The sequence below is a fragment of the Gadus chalcogrammus genome, chromosome 20 (assembly GCF_026213295.1).
Source record: "Gadus chalcogrammus isolate NIFS_2021 chromosome 20, NIFS_Gcha_1.0, whole genome shotgun sequence".
Lineage (NCBI taxonomy): Eukaryota > Metazoa > Chordata > Actinopteri > Gadiformes > Gadidae > Gadus > Gadus chalcogrammus.
This window is the reverse complement of record NC_079431.1, coordinates 21,081,809-21,107,305: the sequence shown is the minus strand read 5'-3', so window position 1 is coordinate 21,107,305 and position 25,497 is coordinate 21,081,809.

Genomic DNA, 25,497 nt, shown 5'->3' with positions numbered 1-25,497 from the left:
ATGTCCCTTTTAAGCAATGCTTGTCAAATGCTTACCAAATAAATGCTTATGTCGCTCTAAACCGGATGAAAGAACAAAGCTACAGCGCACCGAACAGCCAACCAATTGAACACAGGTGTAACAAATTTCCCACCAGAACACAGCCCTACCTACTTCTAAGCTAGTCTTCGGTGTGCCCATAGCAATTTGGTTACAAGCAACCCCAGCGCGTCCGACACACCAAAAATAACAAACCAAAAACAACAAAGGCAAAACAATAAACAGCGGTAAGCGCTCTACTCCTAACGCGAGGACTATCAGTTGCTCCAGCAGATCTAATCTACCAGCCTTCCATGGTAACCGCCACACCTGCACCCAATTGAAGCTACACCTAGCCTCCTAATTGGCTCTACTCCTCCCCAGCAAATCAAACAAAGCAATCCATATCAACCAAATAACCAATTAATCCAAAATCTCAATTTATCATTTAACCAACTCAACTAATTTAGCGCGGGTCTCCCCCAATTCCATTTAATGCCATTGCCCAGGCAATTCCTACCCGTCAGTACAAACAAAAAGGCAATTTGACAAAAATTGCCAATCCAAAACAAGTGGAGGAAAATTTCCTTTACCTTACCCACTTCCAGAAACAGATCTCGGACGAGCCCCCATATGTGACATGCTGGCTCCATGCATGCAACATGAACCGGGGAGACCACGCTATTTTCACAATAATAAGTAATTTATTATATGATAAACATAACAATAAGAAGTGTGGTGCAAGTCAGTATAAATGTAAGTAACCAAAAAGGTAATGTAAATATCAGTCCATGTGAATACAAAGGAAGACAAAGGAAAGCCAATGCTGGGAGGAGGGAGAAGCCACGTCTGCTGTCTGGGCAGGCTCTTTATAATGCCACCGGTCCATCCCACACCTGCCGACAATCTCCTAATCAGGAGGGAGAGAAACACAGGCACACACACAGCAGGGGCGGGGTCAAAGACCCAACTGGGTCGTCACACAATGAAGACGAGGACGAACATAAAAACAGAAACGTGATGACTGAAAGGCTACTGATACCGCATAATGACGTGTTACATTTTCCGGACCATATTTTAATATCACATTATCCCCTGCCAAGACAGTTAATTTTGAATTTGGTGGAAGAATTACGTCCTGCTCTGGAGAGGCCTACAAGGAGACATGGAGCCTTGCCAGTGGTTGTGCAGGTGCCAAATGCTCTACGTTTTTTTGCCAAGGGGGACTTCCAGACTGAGGTTGCAAGCCTGTCTTCGGTTTCACAGCCACTTAGAGAAAAAAAGTTTTCCCAAATGGACTGTCATTTGGACAAAGCCCCTCAGAAGTGTTGCCTGCAAGACCTAATGGTTCAGAATGTGGTGGAAAAACAGTTTTTGAGATAGGAAGGTCCTACCGCCTTGAAATTTGAATACCTTATTCTAGGGCCTAACGGGCCCCCGCACCGAAACTTGGCCCGGTCGGACCCCGACGGCAGGAAGGGGGGGCCCTTCTTGCCCGAAACTTGGCCCGGTCAGACCCCGAGGGCAGGCCCCCCCCTTCCGGCCCTCGGGGTCCGACCGGGCCAAGTTTCGGTGCAGGGGTCCCAGTTAGGCCCTAGAATAAGGTATTCAAATTTCAAGGCGCTATAGGACCTTCCTATCTCAAAACAGTTTTTGAGATAGGAAGGTCCTATACCGCCTTGAAATTTGAATGAATTTGAAGGCGGTAGGACCTTCCTATCTCAAAAACTGTTTTTCCACCACATTCCTGAACCATTAGGTCCTGCAGGCAACACTTCAGAGGGGCTTTGTCCAAATGACAGTCCATTTGGGAAAACTTTTTTTCTCTAAAGGCTAGAACTCCAAATCTCGGATATGTCATTCTCGGGGCCCATGGAAATGTGTGCAAACATTTTAGCATCCCTAGCATCCGGTATGCTTTCTAGATGCCCTGGCAACGTCCGCTCGCGACACTGGACTTGCGAGGCATCGACGCAGACTTTCATTCACATAGCCAAAAACAAGAGAATAGATGGCTAGATAAAATAAACATCAAGACATACAATTCTAAAAAGAATAGATGAAGCAGTGTTAAGTGTAGTACTATTGTACGCCCTTACTCATCGTGTCCATTAGAGGGCAGTGTTGACTTTACCTCTGTGTTACATGACACTTCCTGTTCCGGTGTCTGAGTTGTTACATGTGACGATGTCGAGGGGAGTGGCAGTTCAGTCGCGTTACCCGGGGATTCCACCGGACGCGTTACGGCAACGTTACGGCTGCGGCACGTCTTGGCCGCGACTTTGGCCTGCTTGCATTTCCACCGGGCGCGTTACGGCAGCGCAACGCTGCCTTGCGAGCCAGCCGTATTCCCGCGAGATCACGAGATCCCGCGATAATCCTAAACCTAATGTACTCACCTTCCACTCCCAAAACTACTGCAATTAAATGCCAGGCTTTGTCCTTTCTGACATTGTTCTTATAAAAAGAATGATTTGAGACCCTTTGATTGATTGACTGCTGACCTGGTGCCACCGGTCATGACGTAATAATGTTGGTGTTTTATTTTGAAAATTGACCGGAATGCTCTATGGCTTTTACTTTTTCACTTCCTGCCCTGATCGATCTGCTCTGTTGAAATTGACGCGGTTCAGCAACGGCTTGCGGCAAAAATAGAAATGCTACGGAATGATAGCGCTGCGGCACGGCGAGCCGCTCCTGGGACGTTGCTGAGACGTTCCGCAGCCGCGCCCTGTGGAAATGGTCTCATTGATTAGAGTGGAACCTATCTGCTGCGGTGACCGCGGCCAAGACGTGCCGCTTCCGTAACGTTGCCGTAACCCTGCGTTCACACCAAAAGATGCATTTGCTGCCCGAACGCGTTGCCGCCGAGGTTTTGCGGCGCGGCAAATCAAGTTTTGCGGCGCGGCAAATCAAGTTTTGCGGCGCAGCAAAGGTTTTGACGCGCTGCAAACGTTTTGCTGCGCCGCAGTTTTGCAGCGCGGGAAGTTTCGCGGTGCTTTTGAATTCATTCACAACCGACATTACGAGCATTGCATGTCTTTACCTGTTGTGGAAGAGGGAGAGACGTCGGAATGCCCGTCGTTTATGGGTTCATGAGACCATTCGGAGCCTGGAAGGCTGGTGCTGCCTGGCACCCAACTGGGTTTTGTTTGGGGTTGTTATGCTAGCCCTTTAGCATACTTATACATACACATACTACTATAGTTTAGTTTTATGGGGTCAGAACAGTCTCATTAATAATGAATGCACAGAGAAGGATTCACAAATGTATTTTGTGATTTATATATAAATTACTCTCTTCTCAGAAATACATTTCAATGCACACATAAATGGATATCGGTATGTATAAATGTAAAATAAATCCATAAACAAAAATAAGTTTCACAAACACATTTCTGATCCATACACTAATGTACCTTGTTTTAAATAAATGTAATATAAATCCATAAATATATTAATTTAAAAAATATTTGCAATTTTCATCACAATGTATTTAGATGTTGTTACATTTATATACAAACTGTTAAACTTGTATTTACAAGACGTTTTTCATTTGTGAACTTATTTGCATTTGTGAGTGAACTGGGCCCCGTTTCCCGAAAGCGTCGTTAGCCTAAGTGGATCGTGAAGTGCGTCGAAAGGGCATCGTAGAGTTTTCACCGCGTTTCCCGAAAGCATCGTGGGGAACGAACGCCTTGAAAACGCTCGTAGCTAACGAGTACTCCAGGGGTGCTCGTAGGTACTCGTAGGACGCTAAGAGCATCGTCAGCTATAGCCTCAGTGGCGACACCGCATCGGACATTCCGTCTATTGGATGCGTTTTATTAAAACGCATTGCGCCTTTATGTTCTTAGTTTGGTAATTAATAAAGATTATTAATTAATTTATTAATAAAGATGTTAAAATGGCCAAAATAAAACGGGACAGTCCAGAAAATGTTTGCGCAAGCAGGGCACTCAAAATGTGTGAGAGAAAGTGGGGGGATTTGTGCAGACTGACATAGGCTACTCATAAAACGTAGCATAAAATAATGTAAAAAAATGAATAAATTAAAACAATTAAAAAAAATAAATAAAGAAATAAAATAAATTATAAAAAACAAGCAAAGGAGCAGGCAAAAGGCTGGGATATGGTGGGGATTGGTCACGTTGACGGGAATGTTTAGTGACATGTGGGAGGGTGGAGGGGGTTAAAAAAAAGTCTCAATCACTCTTCGACGCGCATGAAAACCAGCCGCATAGTTATGAGGGAGGCCGTCCTCACACCGATCTTCCTCGTCGTCATCGTCCTCAGCGTCCTCCGGTTCAAGCAATGCCACCCCAGCCTTAGCTGCAATGTTGTGCAACATAGCCGTCACACATATCACGGCGCATGACTTGGCCGGCGAAAACTGGAGCCCTCCGCCTGACCTGTGAAGGCATCTAAAGCGCAACTTCCACCTCCCGATCGTGCGCTCAACGATGCACCGGGCCAGACGGTGGGCTTCGTTGTATTCCTCATCAATACATACCTTACCCTATTTCCGGAGGGGCTTTTATAGCCAATCAAATGATCAATCAAGGAAACCCTTATGCGGAATCAGATTAAGTCGGCTCTTTTTGCTGCGCAAAGCATGTTTCAGAAATCAGCCCATTAAGATAAATGTAGGCTAGTTGTCACACAAGCTATTTTTAATTTTTGGTCATATGGAATTATTTCAGGGGGGGAAATGCCGTGAAACGCACAGTGCATTCAGGATTAGGACTGATATATGTCGGTTTAAGCCTAATCAATTGTGTTTTAATGTCTTTAGCATTCATATAATTGCACTCTATTTTTTTCGTAGGCTACTCTGCTGTTGTCCTTGATGGGGATATATTTTAACCCTTTTTAACACAATTTTCCTGCGACATTCCTGCGTCTCCCCCTCCTACGGAGCCCATTTCAGCACCGTGTCAGTAGACAGTTACAATCCTACGACGTCGTGAGTGCAGCGAATGCGCGTTCACGTTAAGATGAGTTTCGGGAAACGCTCCAAAGAAATTATCGATGGATCGCTAGATCCATCGGGAGAATGATCGTACGAGCGAAGATACATCGTTATCGGGAAACGGGGCCCTGGTCTGTATTTATGTGTGGATTTTTGAGACTCTCCTGACGTCGCTAGATTCACAAATGCATTTTTTTCAACAAGGAACTCTCTGTAGCCAATCGGATGCCTCCCTCGTTTTCAGCCAATCACAGGGCTGCAGTTCCGACCTCTGAGTCCCATGTCCATGCTGAGTCCAGCCTCCGAGCCTCCCGGTTCTCTGTCAAATGTCTACTCTATCGGAAAGAACATGGTTCTTTGAATGATCATAACAATCTCTAGGTGGTGAAGAAGTAAATGCTGCGTCACGTTTAGCTACACACTTTTTCCATCTAATTTCGACTGGGTTTTGGGATTATCGGTGCCGTTAAAGTAGTAAACGGCACCGACGTAAAAACCCAGTCACAGCAGTCATGTGGTTGACTGAAAACGAGGGAGGCATCTGATTGGCTACAGTGACTTCCTTGTTGAAAAAAATGCATTTGTGAATCTAGCGACGTCAGAAGAGTCTCAAAAATCCACACATAAATACAGACCAGTTCCCACACAAATGCAAGTAAGTTCACAAATGAAAAACGTCTTGTAAATACAAGTTTAACAGTTTGTATATAATTGTTACAACATCCAAATAGCAAATATTTTTTTAATTAATATATTTATGGATTTATATTACATTTATTTAAAACAAGGTACATTTGTGTTTGGATCAGAAATGTGTTTGTGAAACTTATTGTTGTCTATGGATTTATTTTACATTTATACATACCGATATCCATTTATGTGTGCATTGAAATGTATTTGTGGGAAGAGAGTAATTTATATATAAATCACAAAATACATTTGTGAATCCTTCTCTGTGCATTCATTATTAATGAGACTGTTCTGACCCCATATAGTTTAACTGTAAACACAACTACACTACAGAATGCTGATTTGTGGGGTTTTTCGAGTTACTAAATAAATGTAACGGTAGTGAACTCTAGGTCACTCCAAGGGAGTAACACTGATTGGCTGTTACGGCATGTCACTCAGTGGCAACGCCTCCGTGGCAACGCTGTTGAACGCTGATTGGCTGTCATCACGCGTTTGCTGCCGAAAAGTTGAAATATTTCAACTCGAGCAGCATTTGACGCGCCGCAAAATACGTGAACGCGCCCGCCGCCCGTGCCCGGCTGCGGGCACGGGCATGTCGCGCTGCAAATCAGATTTTGACGCGCCGCAAATCAAATTTTGCTGCCGAGAAAACGGCAGCAAATGCTGCGGCAGCAAAGCAGCAACGCGTCTCTACATTCACTTTGAATGGGATCGTGACGCGCGTCAACTTTTTGCATCTTTTGGTGTGAACGCAGGGTAACACGTCCGGTGGAATCGAGCCTTTACTCCCGCCTGTCAATATAATAAATATGCCTACAAGGCTAAAGTTAAAATGAGTCTGATGAGAGTTCGATTACATCTCCACCGCAACGCACTAAGCTCATCAGGTTATGGGCCCAGGAACGCAAGTCTAGAGCAACAACAAGGTAACAGAAGTAAGAAGAACTGTTAGCCAAGAGAAGCTACTAGACGAGCCTGGATAAAGATGGCGCCGAGAGACCCCCGCGAAAATTGAGGACTCTACAAGCCACAGCCTGAGCAACGTCTTGGAGATTGCGAACTATAAAAAGAATAAAAGTGAAAATGGCCGGAGCGCTACAACAGCAGATCATCTTTGATGGAACAGAAGATAAGTACGATCTATGGGAAACAGGATTCCTTAGCCGTTTACACATTCTGAAGCTGAAAGACACCATTTTGAGAGAGCCCGCTGGCGAGGCTGCCATAGCTGCAGATCCAGCGAAGAATGCAGATTGTTATGCTCAACTAGTGAATGCACTAGATGATAAGATTCTATCATTGATAAGACATGACGCCGCCGATGATGGAAGGAAAGCCTTGAAATTATTAAGAGAACATTATTCTGGAAAAAGCAAGCCCAGGATTCTAAACCTGTACACTTCATTGACCACCATACAAATGGAAGGGAATGAGACTGTGACTGATTATATGATAAGGGCTGAGAACATAATTGCAGCTCTTCGTGATGCAGGAGAGAACATGAGTGACGGGCTGCTTGTAGCCACCATTTTGAATGGACTGCCAGACTCATTCAGACCACTGGCTGTCCACGTTACACAAAATGAGGACAACGTGACATTCAAGGACTTCAAGAGAAGACTGAGGGTCTATGAAGAATCTGAGAAGATGAGGACAACCGGACCTGCAGACAGCGTGATGAAGACCATGATGAAGACTAGCACAAAGTAAAGCAAACAAGGCACCAAGACACACTGGAAGGAAGGGGAAGCCACTCTGACGTGTTACAAATGTGGAGAAAAAGGACATATCAGAACCAGGTGTACCAAGAAAGTGTGGTGCAGTCACTGCAAGAGCAACACACACGCAGAGTCTCTATGCAGGAAAAAGGGAAAAGACGGAGCCAGAAAAGTTGCAGAAGAAGAGGAGGACATCGACGACGGGGATCAATGTTTCACGGCCAAGCATGCAACCAACGAGAGGCCATCTGTCAACGTGAAGTAGAAAGGGATAATGGTGGACGCCGGAGCGACATCTCATATTGTGAACGACATCGCCAAGTTCAAGAGCTTTGACAACACATTCCAGCCCGACACCCATTCTATGGAGCTGGTGGATGGGACCAAATGCAGTGGGATGGCGCAACGCAGAGGGACGGCGCTGATCTACCTGCTAGACAACGAGGGACGACAACAAAGAGCGCAGCTACAGGAGGCATGCCAACCTACCCACACGACATCTTCTCAGTGGCAAGGGCAACAAACAGAGGAGCGACAGACAGTGACATTCAAGAAGGGAGACAGCCACATGATCACCAAGAAAGGGGACAGGTTTGACTTCCATGAGAATGGTAATCTGTTTTACTTGATAAATGCAATATGTGCCACGACATGCAAACCTGGCATGAAATATTGGGTCATTGCAATTATGAGGATGTACAAAAATTAATGGGTGTGGTAAGAGGTATGGAAATCAGAGAAATCAGGTATAAATTCACACAGACAAGGAATAGAGAGCCAGACAGAAAGGCTACAGAGCCCTTACAACTGGTCCATACTGATTTAGCCGGTCCTATGAGAACCCCAAGCTTAGAAGGTCACAAATATGCACAGTCTTTTACAAACGACTATTCAGGTGCCATGACTGTATATTTTCTCAAATGCAAAAGTGATGCAGTACATGCCACAGAGAGGTTCTTAGCAGACTCCGCCCCTTTTGGGAAAGTTAAATGTCTACGCTCGGATAATGGTACTGAATTTACAATTGCACTGTTAACCAAAAATAAGATTAAGCACGAGTCATCTGCACCCTATTCGCCTCACCAAAATGGCACGGCAGAGAGAGGTTGGAGAACCCTCTATGAGATGGGCAGGTGTATGCTTTTTGACAGTAAACTACCAGACAAAATGTGGAATTATGCTGTATGCACAGACAGCTGCCTATGTGCGAAACAGGTGTTACAGTAAACGCAGAAAGAAAAAACCTTTTGAGATGCTCACAGGCAAGAAGCCAGACAAAATTTGGATCTGTGTGCATACACACAAGAGAAAGGGAAGTTAGATCCTAGATGTGCAGGGTCGTTTTATCGGGTACGACAAGAACAGCCCAGCTTATCTTGTGTATTATCCAGACACAAAAAAAAGGTCCAAAAACAGGTCCAAAAAACAAGACAGTCAACGAAAAAGAAACACAAACACGTGGACAACACTCTGAGTATCAGGACAGAGATGTACACCCCAGGGTCCTTGACAATGAGGAAAATGATGATGAAAAATGATGATGGAAATGCATCAGGTCAAAGTGTTAAAGATGATGTTTCTGTTTTCTGAGATTGAAGGTGAACAGTCTAGCACTGGGGGTCAGGGAAGAAAGAACCCACCTAGAGCTAGGAGAAGGCCTGTGCACCTACAGGAATATGACATGGAAGACACAGCAGACAGGCTGGTAACTTGTGTAGACTCATGTTACAGAGCAGTTTGCGACATACCACAAAATGACCAGGATGCCATACCAGGTCACGGCAGTGCAATGAATGACGAAATGCAGTCACTAAAAGAGAATGATACATTCAAAATCACCCAGTTGCCACCAGGCAAAAAGGCAGTGGGGGGTAGGTGGGTGTATACACTCAAGAGTGATACGGATGGGTCAGATAAATATAAAGCAAGATTTGTTGCAAAAGGTTATAGCCAAAAACAAGGCATCGATTATGAGGAATCATTCTCGCCTACTGCTGACATGACAACTGTCAGAGTAGTCATGCAAAAAGCAGTGCAGGAAGATCTAGTTTTACATCAAACGGATGTGAAAACCGCATACCTGCACGCACCAATTGACTGTGAGGTCTATCTCGAACAACCTGAAGGTTATGAGAAAAAGTCAAAAACAGGAGAGAAGCTAGTATGCAAATGAGAGAAGTCCTTATATGGTCTCAAGCAGTCAGGCCGAAACTGGAATTCTCTGTTGCATGCATATCTCACTGAAAATGGTTTTGATCAAAATCCTGCTGATATCTGCCAATACACAAGGGTAAAAGAAAATGAAAAAGTGATTTTGATTGTGTGGGTCGATGATCTGATATTCGCTGCTAACAATGAGGAGGTTGTGAAAAATGTGATGCTCACTGAGAGGTTTAAAATGAAAGACCTGTTTTCAATTTTCTAGGGATAGATTTTAAACAGTCAGAGGATCAAGTCACAATGTCACAACACAGCTATGTGAACAAAATCCTCTCCAGATTTGGGATGCAGGATTGTAGGGCCAGAGAGACCCCATGCGAGTCAAAACTCGAATACACAGAAAATGCTGTAAAAATGGAAGATCCAAGGATCTATTGAGAGGCAGTGTGAAGTTTGATCTATTTGGCTACTTGCACTAGACCAGATTTAAGTTATGTGGTCAGTAAACTTTCCCAGCATTTTGCTGAACCAAGTGAAGAGCATTGGAACACTGCAAAGCACGTGTTCAGGTATCTTAAAGGTACAACAGACCGTGGGTTATGTTTTAAAAAGGATGACACAGGTGAACTTGGTCTAATAATCCACAGTGATGCTGACTGGGCATCTCAGGTCACAGACAGACGTAGCACCACAGGGTACTGTGCCAGTTTACGTGAGAAAAGTGCACTCATTTCATGGAAGAGTCGAAAGCAACCAACAGTTGCACTGTCTACCTGCGAGGCAGAATACATGGCCTTAGCGTCAGCCATACAGGAGTGTATGTATTTGCAACAGTTACTCAAGGGTATTGATAATTGTCAGTATGCACAAACCAAGGTTTACGATGACAACCAAGGAGCTATTGCACTAGCTAGAAATCCAGTAAACCGACAAAAGTGGAAACATATTGATATCAAATATCATTTCATACGTGAAACTGTGAATAGTGGGAGAACATGTTTGGATTATTGTCCTACTGACAACATGATTGCTGACTTGATGACAAAACCAGCCACTAAGCTACAACTGAAAAAGTTTGCTCAGTATTTGTTTGGCACTTAGAGTGCAAGAAAAGCATATAGTGTGCCAAAATGTGTTTTTGTTGTTTTATTTTCTATCAGAAGTAATGCACCACAATAAGCTAAGAGCGAGTGGGGGTGTTAAAGGCACCCAGTGCAACTTTATGTAAACATTCAATGAAAAATCAACATTCAATTTCTAGTCTTTTTTACACATAGTAAGTTTCAATAACTCCATACCATTACATATCGACATTCAAGGAGCAAAGATGAGACGTCGCTGTGTGGTGAGAACTGATAGAAAATCGTAAACAACTAGAAATTGACTAGAAATTGAATGTTGATTTTTAAGCCTCGAAAGTTGCACTGGGTGCCTTTAAGTGTAGTACTATTGTACGCCCTTACTCATCGTGTCCATTAGAGGGCAGTGTTGACTTTACCTCTGTGTTACATGACACTTCCTGTTCCGGTGTCTGAGTTGTGACGATGTCGAGGGGAGTGGCAGTTCAGTCGCGTTACTCCCGCCTGTCGATATAATAAATATGCCTACAAGGCTAAAGTTAAAATGTGTCTGATGAGAGTTCGATTACATCTCCACCGCAACGCACTAAGCTCATCAAGCAGCAACCCTTTTTTCCTTCGCGGTTTGCCTACAGAGCAGCGCACCTGCATTTAATATATCCGTGTATTGTCACAATTTCTCAGAATCAAAGGTGAAAGTAGAAACGGGTGGCCCAAAGCTGTCATATTGTTTTATCACAGACAATTTTAAGTAGAAACGGGTGGCCAAAAGCTGTCATTTGTTAGTTATCACAGACAATGTTCAACAATGAATGATCTGTACGGAGCTCCTTAAGGGACATTAGGGAGAACGCTCCCGGACAGAACCTTAGTTTGGAAGTCGTGCTATAGTGACACGACAAATACTTCCAATTGAAATACAAAATTTAGAAAATACGTGTCCCTGATCACGTTTCAATAGATTAAATAACGTGACAGTGTCACGTATTTTTGTGAGACCAGGTTCGAGTGTGTGCATGGGTTGAATTGCGTGTGTCTCACGCCGAATGCATGAGACTTGAGAGCCCTGTACTTACGTGACACAAACCAGCACCGCAAACGTTCTCTCCCGCTTGAGATTACGTCTTTCTTTATAGGTTCATGGGTCTGATGCGCCGTACAGCCCTGTCCAGGGCTGTACCCTTACTTTTTAAAATGGTAGCACAGGTGCTAGCAAGCAAAAAAATTCAGTAGCACAAAAATAATTTTGGTAGCACACATATAGTCAAAAAAATAAAAATTATTCAGATATAACTATATGAACAGAATAGGACGTGTATATACAAAAGTAACACAATATGAACAAATTTAACAACAGTAAAGTAACAATGAACATATTAAATAGTAAAGTGACTATGAGAGCCTCTTTTAAAACATTAGCAGCCAGAAGTGGTGAACACATTCAACAAAATTAAGTAATTATTACAAATTTAACAAATACTTATTTATTTACCTCTGATGTCCTTTCCCCTGCCTTGAGGCAATATTTACAAAACATAGACTTCTTGGATTGGTCGTAGACCAGCCAATTGAACGTTTTTAACCACTGGGGGTTAAACCTGTACGTTTTCCCGTTGGCCGAGACGGAGTCATGTGTGGAGTCGGCTTCGTCCGAAGGTGCCGGTTCCGGAGTCAATCTCTTCCATACGTGGATTTTTTTCCAAGTTTCCATCTTTATTTGATGAAGAAGAACTTCCGAATACAGAGAAATACCTTTTCATTATTCTGTTTTGCTTAAAAAGGGAATTTCCCACGACCGTTACAAAGCCTCTTCCTCAACGTGTGAATGTTGGGGAAATGTAGTTTCTTAGTAATTTAGCGGAACTGGCGAGCCTATAATTCAAAATACATTTCCCTACATGCATCACTCCCTCCCATCATGCTCCCACACACTCGCGCTTAGCAGTGCCATTGAAAGTCGTACAGAAAGGCGTATTTTCTTTCGGCACGGGTCCTTCTCACCCTTTCGCACCAGTGCGAGTTCGACTTGTATTTATCGCACTGTACAGCCCTGCTGTCCCTCCCTCTCTCTCTTTCTCTCTCTCGTAGCGTTTTGTGGAGCAGGTTAATTGTCTGAGAACACTCCCATTCAGAATGCATTGGTTTACATTTCGTTCTGTGTAGCACGAAAAAAGTCGGACTATCGTGCTCTGGAACACGATTCAATAGATTAATGTTTGTGCGCATGAGCACGAAATCGCGTGATGCCGGGTTTTAAGCAACACACATACGATATGCGGTCCTGTGGCCGCAACTGTTGGTCTCTTTATTGATATGTGGCAACATTAACAAACATAGTTTCTTACCAGTATTGTATACATTATCGTTATTGACTTGTGTTCCTAATTTGCATGTCCCCCGTTAATATACATTGCCATGGACTGAATTATGCGTTATGTGTTTAGTTTGTGTGTGTTTAAACAGATGGATGCACACACGCATGCCCGCTTTCATTCATTATTTTTTTAACTCGTGGCAAAACGATTTCTCACTATCCAATACTCATCAATCCTAAAGTTATGGGCTTGTACACAATGTGTCAAGAAAATATGTATTTGCCCTACGGTTTTTGCAGATGCATTGATTTAAATAAAACGTATTACCGCTGCACCAGCTGTTCTTTCCCAAATAATTTAACCAACATCATCATTTATGCCTACCCTAAACCGAGATTTTGTTTTTGAAGGCTGGGATATAGCCTACTTTGCTAGAGTTTATTATTGTTATTATTCTCATTTAATGCATGGCATAGCCTACTACAGCAGTGTTTCCCATACATATACCGATATGTGGCGCAGCGCCACAGAATCAACACTGAGCGCCCAAAAAAATTATTCTGATTTTATTTTTTACGCCATTTTGAAACATAAATATCGTTTCGTTCATTCATCTCCGCATAGCACTCTTTCCCCCTGTCATTCTCGTTCACACACGGACACAGAGACAAGCGCGCATAGGCTAAATGGCAATGGTGCGCGGCCGGGTAGGGAGCCCGGGGGCAATTGTAACACTTTTTGGTTTTAGTGTCATTACTCAAAAACCTCTTGAACTATTTAGATAATTTGTTAATTTGGTCAATGTGTATCTGTACTCTACTTGTGAACAGTAATAATTTTCTTTTACAGGCAATGTTAGATTCACAATATTGATTTAGAAATTGCAAGTCAAACGTTACAATCGCCCCCTGGTGCGGGGGAGATTGTAACAGTGTGTGGGGGCAATTGTAACAACAGATCTCATAGCTTCATATAAACATAAAGGACCGCAATAATCTTCCTATTAATGAAGAGAAATATAGGGGAAACACTTTTACTTCAATAGGACTGATTTAATTACATTTTAACAGTATATTCAATCACACAACTGTTAAACAATAAATATAACAAAATGCTTTTAGAGAATTAACATACCTGGAACGGCTTATTTCATTCTATTTCATATTACATGCTTAAAAAACTAACAAACAGTTAAAACCAAAACAAATTGAACACAATAACTTCTAAATCTAACAATCAGATAGCTATCCTAATACAATATCATTTTTCTTTGTTTCCCCTTCAACTGCCTTCACAATTGTGGCACAAGTATGATTTACTTCCGTCTGTGCACTGTTCATGGGCCCAGGAGCGGCAAGACACAAATGAGACCCAGACTTCCCGAGTAAGTCTCCTGGCAAACAATGCAGGAGACTTCCTTTTCCCTTTTCTCTTCATCTCTTTTTTTGTAATTTACTTTCTTTGATTTTTCTTGACAGTCAGAGGTGTCCAATTTGCGTTTGCATTTTTTTCCGATGTTTTCTTTTTCAAATTGCAGAGAATTGCATGTTGGTGTGTCAGTGAGAATGGCTGTGGTTCTTCTTCTTCTTTTCCCCATCAATTTGCGAGGAGGAGCTTTGGGGTGAGGCCTAATTGTGACAGGGGAGAATTTAATTTCATTGAGCTAAACTACAGAAAGATAATCAAATGTGAATACATTAGTATATCAAATGTACACATACATTTTTACATCATATAATTTCATATAAATCATGTATTTTAATGTATTTGACAAGCAAAACAACATTGTTATAGTGTTGGGGGCAATTGTAACACAGTGTTACAATTGGCCCCGACCATAACAACTTTACACAAACTGATGGCTAGAAACAATGGAGCTAATGTTTAACAAATATTTCATATCTTACACAACAGTATATTCATCAAAACAAAATAGATTTTATTAAATTGAAATTAAACAATAAGACTTTATGAGAAAAATACCGTAGATTTTTTTTTTTACTTTCGTACCTCAGAAACTGTTTTTTTCTGAAAAAATATTTTTAAAAGGAGATATCAATTTTTCCTTTGGTATGCAGAGACACATCATCAAAATACATGTGCAAAATAAATTCTGTGGATCTACTTTATTTCCTATTGGAGATATTTGATGTGTTACAATTGCCCCATGTTACAATTGCCCCCGGGCTCCCTCACACCCTGCCCCAGACACCTCCATCGCTGGCTCCTCAAATTAATCCAAGTGCATATTTTCCCCAAGGCCCGGCTCCTTCCACCTCAACAGCAGGCAATTCCTCAATGTTCTTCTTTTTCAAAGTAAAACCTTCTTGAAAGTAAATCATATATGTGGCTATAACCCAGACCGAGGCCGGAAGTTGTATTGTGCACCTAACAATCGACGAACAAAGAATGCATGCTGTGTAGGGGTGTAACGATTCATGCGATGCATCGATGAATCGATTGTCAGTCCTACCGATTCAACTAAATCGATCTGCTAAAATAAATAAATAGAATGAATCGCTTTGGCTTCACCAATAATCGATGTAAATGCTTTAAATCGTATGAATCGATTATGATTAATGTTTTAAGACTTAGTTTACACGTTTATTTTGTGAAGTGCAGCTCGGTAATCCGTAACTCTGTCATCAGCTAGTCAGCTTGCAAGGAAGTCCCACGAGAGTTTTTTTTCTCCCTCACCCTCTACTGGTGCACTTCAAACATGGCAGAGAGCGGCAGCGAGATTGTTAATGCACCAGCAAACTTGAAATCCAAAGTGTGGAAGCATTTTGGCTTCGCAAAGAATAATGGTAAAATTGCCAAGGGGTGTGTGACGGGGCGCATAGCTCCCGTCAATGTTGCCTGTGAGTGTTTGTCTTGTTTGACAATGTATTCCGTTACCCTCCTACTGTTTTAAAATAATTTATCAACCATGTCATTTATCATGCGCACTACGACAATTAATTAATACAATCTTGCAAGTACCATCATTACAACGTTCTGTTTAATACCATTTACCATTAACGTCACCTGTTCTGTTGCAATAACCATTCAAACAAGTATGTCGTTGTCAAATTCCAGGTTTTTTTATTTAGTTTAAAAGTTACATGTTAACAGCGTAAATGTTCGTCTTATCAGCGTCTCGTCTAGACGTATTTGGGAATGTGTGCCGCGTCAACGGGGTTTAAATTAACGTCATAACTTCCGGGTAAACCGGAAGTGACCCCGAGTTTTTGTAATTATGTTTTTTGCAGTTTTTGTATATTTTGGCTACGCCAAAATCTAGCAATAATATAAAGGTCCAGTATGCTTAAGTTCGAATTGATGTTTTTGTGACTCTCAAGCCCATTCAGTTTGTTTAGTGAAAAGTATTTTTCTTTATGTTGATTTTCGTTTTATTTTTATTGCCTTTGTAACGATGGTCAAGCATCAGGGAGACGGAGGCGGAACTGTTGAATTTTCTTTCCTTTATTTTCCTTTGGAAAATAAATCAAATCATTGCCATCAGAAATCGGAGTACATATACAGCATCAGATCAAAAGCAACGGCTTTTCCTGCTGATTACTAGTAATAGAAAATACATACAAAACATTTAACTTCCCATAAATGGGCATAACTATAGTCCAAGTGCAGTTACAGCACTTTATTAAAACCTATTTACATTATAGAGCCACATACCTTTGGAAAATAAATCAAATCATTGCCATCAGAAATCGGAGTACATATACAGCATCTGCACAAGCAAGAAAGAGAGTAATATTACTTTCAATGTATGAACGTGGCTAGCGGAGTTTACGGCTAGCCATGTTAGCCTTAGCATGTAGAAACCCAAGGTCATAAGAAAAGTATTAATACAATTTCTCTAAAACATGTAAACTACAGTACGATCGTAACAGTGAATGGAAAATAACATAACACATGGGATACATCGAAGTTATCAACTTAAACATGAATTCACTTTAAGAAAACTGATATTGGGTACAGTGCTTTACATAGCGAACCTACCAGATCAAAAGCAACGGCTTTTCTGATCGAGTAGGAACGCAGTAGATTTCCAAGCAGCACAGAACTAAACACGGCAGATCTGCAGTACACCATATGGCCACGGGTGGCTCCCATTCACACTTATTAACCACGGCAGTTTTATTTTGGCGAGAATCATATATAATAATACACTACATTTTTAACTCTGTTACATCCACCCCCTCTGAATTCCGCCAAAATCTACATGGTCGCAAGGCATTATGTCCACCTCTACCAAAAATAATAATAATAAGAAACCCACATGACATGGTTACACATGTACTCCAACTTGAAAAGTATCCCCAAAGGAATGAAGTGGAAAGAGAAGCACAAAACTCACTACCAACTTCTGGAAGCAGGATGAAGTCTACACCCCACACAAACCATGTCTAACAGATATAGAAGCAGGCCCCCACACCTGGACTCTGACTCATGTAATTTCAAAACACACTCATCACATCAAGACCCTTAGTCTCACTAAAACATCCTAAACATTGACCTAGAAACGGCATTGCTTACAAAACCCTGTTTGGACATCTGACACAGTAAACGGTTAACTGGCTTTACTATACGTCCAAAACGACTCCTAGCTGTGTGCAAGGTGTTGGAATCTGAGTGAGCGGAGGATGACCGTGTGCTTCGTGTATCGTCTAAGCGCTCTGCGTGTGCGTATATTCCGAGAGTCAGTGAGGAAGGCACGAGAGAAGCCATGTCCAGAGCTCGACTCTGTCTGTGAACTGCCTGTATGCCCGGACCCATTACTCATACTCAGGACGTCTTCTGATAAGCTACGCTCTGCATGGACATCTGCACTCACAGTGGTCAGGTTGTCAACCCACTCCTGAGTCCTACCTCCAGCATCCTCTCTCCCCGCAACAGGCATCGATTCATCTGCATCAGCGATGTCGCTTGACCCTTTCCCGCAGGAGGACACAAAGGTTCCATCTGAAACACTGTCTGCATCGATGGGCAGGAAATTAACGAGCATCAGCAGGTTGCGATGGACAACTCTTTCTTGGCCTGTTTCAGGGTGTCGGATCCGGTAGGTGTGGATGGAGGCATTGATGCTGACGACAGTATACACTGTGGACTCCCAACGGTCTGCAATCTTCCGTTTCCCTCTCTCCCGCTTGTTGGACACCAGGACACGATCACCCATAGCGATCAGTTTCCCCTTTGTACGACGGTTGTAGAATTCAGCCTGCCGATCCTGCTCTCTGTTGACATGTCCTTGAGCGATAGCCATGGCCTCTTGCAGGTCTTTAGTCAGAGACACCACATAGTTGTCATAATTGCTAATCTCTGGATCTTTCAGGATGTTTTTGAAGAGAATGTCAACAGGCAGGCGTGGGACTCTACCAAACATAAGGTAAAATGGGGGATAACCTGTTGTTTCATGTACCGTGCAATTGTACATAAACGTCAGTGTCTGGAGGTATCGGGGCCAATTACATTTAGCTTCAGGCGAGAGGGCGCGAATCATGTTCCCCAACGTCCTGTTGAAACGCTCCACACTGCCGTTGCCCATTGGATGGTATGGGGTGGTTCGGGACTTCCTCACACCGGCGACCTTCAACAATTCACTGATTAGTTGACTTTCAAACGAGGCCCCCTGATCGGAGTGGATCCTCTCAGGAAAGCCATATATGCCGAAGTACTTGTCCCAGAGTTGCTTCGCCACTTGTTTGGCACACTGATCACGGCAGGAGAAGGCTTGCGCCAGCCTGGTAAAATGGTCTGTAACCACCAGCACATCAACAGACAACAGACTCGAATCCTCTGTGGTCCAAAAGTCTATGCACACGATTTCGAGAGGAGCAGACGTTTTTATACTTTCCAGGGGTGCTCTTCCTTCTGGATCAGCAGTCTTGCTGATGACGCATCTTGGGCAGTGACGGACATATTCTTTAACGTCCCTGTCTATGTGAGCCCAGAAGAAACGCTGACGGGCCAAGCTCAAACTCTTGAACTGCCCCTGATGACCAGCACTGTCGTGAATTCCCTTGAGGACCTCAGACTTAAAAGAGTCAGGGACCACTAACTGGTGTCTTTTCTTCCTGGACACCTGGTCTTTGGAGACTCTGTACAGAATGTCATTGCATGTTGTCAGTTTCTCCCAGTGTTTCAGGTACCTTACAACCATAGCAGGCTCCTTAGATTTCTCTCTCCTGGATGGACGACGGCCCCGGTCCACATAATACAGCACCCTGGAGAGGACAGGATCACTCAACTGCCCTTCACGCAGTTCTCTCTCTGTAAAAGCAGGCAGGGATGGGGACCCGGGATGTACTTGATATCAAACACGTAGGATGCCAACTTTGCCACCCAGCGCTGCTCGCAGGCATCCAGTCGTGGCTTAGTCATGATGTGTGTGAGGGGGTTATTATCCGTCCACACAGTGAACGTATGACCCTTAAGCCAATGGCTAAACTTGTCACACACGGACCACTTTAGCGCCAGAAATTCTAGGCGATGAGCAGGGTACTTTTTCTGAGCTCTTGAGAGGGATTTGCTGGCGAAAGCCACTGGTCGGGCCACAGTGTCACCTTTCTGAACTTGTGATAGTACTGCTCCCAAGCCATCCAAGGAGGCGTCGGTGCATAAGACGAAGGGACGTGTGAAGTCTGGATGCGCTAGGACTACTGAGGTCAGTAACGCCGTCTTCAGACCCTCAAAAGCTTTCTGATGGTCTGACGTCCAATCAGCAGGGGTCAACTTCCTGTATGGAGCAGGGCGCTTTGTGCGAGGCCTTCCCTTGTGCTTCTGCTTCTGACCAGCCAAGAGGTCAAAGAGAGGCTTAGCCGTTGCAGAGTAATCGGGCACAAAGTGCTGGTAATAGTTTACCATCCCCAAGAAAGACCTCACACGAGTCTGAGACGGGGTCACTCCATCAAGTTCCATCAGGTCCGTAGCCACCATCTTGTTGACGGCCTCAACCTTAGCTGGGTCTGTGGACACACCTGACTCATCAATGATGTGTCCCAGAAACTTCACAGACCTTCTGAGCAGCCAGCACTTCTTCGGGGCCAGTTTCAGGTTGTGCAGGCGAAGTCGACCAAAGACCTGGGGTCTCATTTATAAAACTGTGCGTGGGATCGTTACTAAAAATGTGCGTACGCCCAGAAGCCAAGTTTTGCGTGCGCCAAAAAATATTCAGATTTATAAAACCCTGCGTACGCACACCGTACGCAATCTTTGCTTTATAAATCACATACCGACTATAATTGTGCGCAGCTGAATCAGCTTCACGTTCCGCCCTCTACACGCCCCTTTTTAACCATAAATGGTCAATGCAAATGACCTCATGAATGCGATCTGCATATAAAACAGACTCAGATGCCGGTATTATGTCTTGTTGGAAACAATGGCAGAAGTACTGAGAAAATCAAAAAAGCGAAATTTCACGGAGGTTGAAGTGGAGACACTTGTGGGTGAGATGGAGGCCCGAAAGGTAGTTTTGTTCGGCGGTCACGGGATTGGAATCGCCAACAACAAAAAGCAGAGTGAGTGGCAGCATGTTGCTGCAGCAGTGAACTCTGTCAGTAGCACGGAGCGCACAGTCCCAGGATTAAAAAAGAAGTGGTCTGACATAGTTACATATTTTTATGTAGCCTACCAATAAATCGTTATGGTCCCTAAATACCCTCTCCCTCCGAATCCTACATGGTCCGCCAGAAGTGCCATATGGTGCAGCATTACCACCGCGCTCACCTCTGTATTTATAGGGTTACAGTAATAAGACTGACGAGAACGCCTTGGATAATCAGTTTGTAATTACCCACGTAAAATGTTCTTGACCATAACCCCTTTTTAATGCCTGATTTGTCATGAAAAGCATCAAGAGTAACGGACAACGATTGTGATGAGTGTGGCTTGGTTTTTCACACTTGGGATTTAATTGACATTTGATCATGTGTTTACAGTGTCACATAAAAATATTATGTTATTGACACATGTTGGACAGATGCTTTATTCCATGCAGTCGCGCCGTCAGTGGACAGTATGGAGTGACGGGATTAAATATAGAGAATTTCTTTTTATTTCTATTCTAAGGAGATATTTCTGGAGTTATAACTGAGAAATAACGCAGTGGACTTAAATTATTCTGATTAGGATTTAACGCATGATACGGGTTGAAATTAAATTGATGAAGGGCGATGATAAAACATAATCGTTCTTCTCACTCTGCAATTCTTCGGTCTGACTTCAGTTCACCACCACACCGTCTGTGTCGCCAATTCTCCTTTTCCTCCAAACCATGCGTACGCATGGGTCAGAGTTTGCTTAGGGCTGCGCACATTTTCCCGTCAAGTTGGTTTGTTATAGATCACAACCTTGGCGTGAAAAGTCACGTACGCAACTTTCAGCCCCGTTTTTTGCGTACGCAACGGTTATAAATGAGACCCCTGCTCCAGCCTCTCAAGAGCCAATGCCTCAGTTGGTGCAAATACTAGCAAATCGTCCAGATAGCATAACAAGCTTAGAAAGTTCTGGTCACCGAATATGCTGATCATCATCCTCATGAAACTGGCTGGGCTGTTGCACAGGCCCTGCGGGAGACGGTTGTACTCATACAAGCCCATGGGTGTTGTGAATGCAGAGTACTTGCGGTCTTCTTCATGCAGCGGCATATTGTAAAAACCGGACGTGAGGTCCATTGTACTGAAGAACGTGTTCCCACCCAGGGCAGCCAGGCAGTCAGCCTGGTGTGGAAGTGGATGGGCATCTTTCAGCGTTCGTTTGTTGAGCCATCTGAAGTCTGTGCACACTCTCAAGTCACCATTTTTCTTCCACACAAGGACGAGAGGCGAGGCGAACTCACTGGTGGACTTCCTGATTATCTCCTTCTCCTCCATCTCACTGAGGACCTGGCTAAGCTTCTGGTATTCAGCAGGCGGGATACGTCGGTAAGGCAAACGGAATGGCCTCTCGTCCGCGAGCCGAATCCTGTGCACAAACTCTTTGGCCTCACCACAGTCCAGGTGATGTTGGGAGAAGATGTCCTCATATTTGATCACAAGGTCTGCCAGCTTAGTTTGCCACTGTCGTCACGTCACAAGACTCAAGGTCAAGATCCCTCAGGTCAACATGCTCCAGTCTCTCCAGCACAGTTTCGATGTTAGCTGTCGGCGCAGACGTTCCTGCAGGCCTGGCAGATATGGCCTGTTGAGCGGCACTGAGCTCCGGGGCTTCCATGTCCTCCAACGCCAGACAGGTGTAGACATCGGCAAGCTTGGCATTTCTCCGCAGCGTGACAGGGCTGTCCGAGATGTTCAGAATCTTGAGAGGGACCCACCTGTGGCCCCAGAGAGGTGTCACGACTCTGGCAACCATAATGCCTCTGGGCGCGGAGTGAGATGATGTCGGCTCAGTTAAAACAGTGCTGCCGGGGGATATTTTGACATTTTTAGGAAGCATGCCCCACACTAGAAACTCACTGCCGGCCGGCAGGGTGACAGCTCTGTTACACCTGACTGTTCCAACCATGTCTGGTACATCATCATCAGACCAACGTTCTAAGCCAGCGAGAAGGGAGAGAAACTGTTCACGTTCTTGGTCACCTGAGGAAGAAGTCGACACGGCTTTCCAGTAGCTTGCGTCAGACTTGAACTGACGAACTACATGTCTAATGACATTTGAACCAATGATTAAATCATCTTGTTGATTCTGTACAACGAAAGTGGGCACAGACACTCTGCATCCATATACTGCCATCTCAAGGTTCACCACTGATTCAGGCTTCACGCGTACACCTCCACATCCAACAAAGACAACGTCAGTCATCTCCTGATTGTTCAGCTGAACACCGGCATTAATCAGCTTTTTCCGCGCCACAGCACTCAACGAGCAGGCCATCGAACCGCTATCTAACATAGCACCAAGAGTCACTTTGTTTTCAACTTTAACAGGGGTATAAAATAAACTGTCACTGCTCCTGAGTTTTTGAGTATTCTGAATGACAACGGTCTCTGAACCATCCAGATTCCTCACTTTGTCAAACAGCACAGCTGCATCATTAACGTGGGAGTTTTTGTCATGGTCTGTGCGGCTTCCCTCAAAGCACAGGCCAGCTAGTTTCCCTGTACGTTGTCACGGGCGGGGGAATGACTGGGGCACAACCGACTTGTATGGCCGGGCTTGAAACATGTGAAGCAGAGACGGTCAGAACGGCAGTGTGACTCAGTGCTGTGGCTGCTATCATTACAGACCTGACAGGCCGTTGCATGGACATGAGGCTGGCCTCGAAATTGTCTGCCACCTCGGCGCACGGCGGGCCTCGTATGTCCAACCTGCACATTAGACAGCAACTGTCTGAGCATTGACATCATCTCGCCGAGCATAGCCTCGTTTCCTGGCTGTTGACTCAGTGGCAACTGGCCCTGAGGTGCAAAGGATGGGGACGGCCTCTGATACTGCGGCAGCGAAGAGAGTTTGTTGCTGATGCTGTGGCAGAGACGGCACATATGACTGCTGGCTCTGAGAGATTGAAGAGAGAGAATGCTGCTGGTTCTGTGACAGGACAGATGAGGGGGAGAGAGATGGTAAACCCACTAAAGAGATAGCTGGAGGAGAGAGGACATTAGCACAGGACGTCTCCATGTCAGAGGTGTTGCAGGGCTCTGTGTGTGTTCATGGCAAATCCGTGCAGCTGCATGAGTCTTAGGCACATGCACTTTTACTGAGGACACCTGCTCACGCTGGTACTCATCTACCCTCTCCTGTACTTCCTTTGATGACCATTCATGTATCTGCTTATGTTTGAACACAGACGCAAACTCTAGATCCGGGCAGTGCTTCACAAACATCTTGGAAATCTCCCCTCCCATATCCTCCATGCGTCTGCCCTGATGCTTCAGACCCTCTTCGGCTACATCGGCAGCCTTGTTAAGGCGTAGCCAATAATCAACGGGATTCTCCCTCTGGTTGGGCAGAGTTGAATAGAAATCTTGGAGGGGCAGGCATGAGGATGTGTTACTAAAATATGGTGTCAGCATTCTATACATGACCTCTGGTGTGCATGAAGACTGAAGTGAGGGGTCGCTCCTCAGGCCAACCTTAACCACATCCCTGGCTTTCCCCATCAACCTCCCCATCACAACCTCTATCTGTGAAGAAACATCACACTTCTGCTTCTTGATGTATGCTTTCATTAACTCAACCCATTCCTCCACCGTGTATTTGTCAGTATTATCACCCCTGAAAATGACAGGCTCCTTGTCAGACCGTACAACAACATTAACGTGTGTGTTTTCACTAAGTCTACTTGTATCACCACTAGGCTGGGTGCTCTCAGCGTTGTGTAGACTGAACTGTGTGTCACCTGCATGGCACATTGGGGTATTACCCCGACCAACCCCACCAATGACGCCATTAGAAACAAGTGACGCTGTAATAGACTCGCCTATCTGTGAGCCTAACAGTGAAATCATATCAGTTAACTGATGCAGTGTGGCATTCTCATCATAAGGAGTTGAATGGCTCGGCCTATCTTGCGACATCTGCCCAGGCGATTCCGTCGGGCCCTGTTCCAACCCTGAATCCCTATTTCCTGCAGGCAACACAGGAGAAGCACCCACATCCATCCCAAAAGACACCCTAGGCTTTAAACAACCTCCCATCAGACCCCTACCCCTCCCGAAAGAGAACTGGCTAATTCCAGACTCATCACCTGGCTTTAACTTACTAGCCATTCCACCACAAAAAAAATAGAAATGGGGGGGTAAAAAAAATAAATAAAAAAATAACAGTAAAATAACTTATTCAGATATGAATTATTATCACAACAGTTCACTCAGAAACCTCATTCATTCAACAAAACTGCAGTACAGACAGCGTTCCTAGATTTCCACGCAGCTCCCTCGGCGCGGCGATCTGCATCAAGCTGATCTGGGATCACAAGGTCACGGCACCAGTGTAACGATGGTCAAGCATCAGGGAGACGGAGGCGGAACTGTTGAATGTCCCAGACATTCAACTTCCCATAAATGGGCATAACTATAGTCCAAGTGCAGTTACAGCACTTTATTAAAACCTTTTTACATTATGGAGCCACATACCTTTGGAAAATAAATCAAATCATTGCCATCAGAAATCGGAGTACATATACAGCATCTGCACAAGCAAGAAAGAGAGTAATATTACTTTCAATGTATTAACGTTGCTAGCGGAGTTTACGGCTAGCCATGTTAGCCTTAGCATGTAGAAACCCAAGGTCATAAGAAAAGTATTAATAAACTTTCTCTAAAACATGTAAACTACAGTACGATCGTAACAGTGAATGGAAAATAACATAACACATGGGATACATCGAAGTTATCAACTTAAACATGAATTCACTTTAAGAAAACTGATATTGGGTACAGTGCTTTACATAGCGAACCTACCAGATCAAAAGCAACGGCTTTTCTGAGTGAGTAGGAACGCAGTAGATTTCCACGCAGCACAGAACTAAACACGGCAGATCTGCAGTACACCATATGGCCACGGGTGGCTCCCATTCACACTTATTAACCACGGCAGTT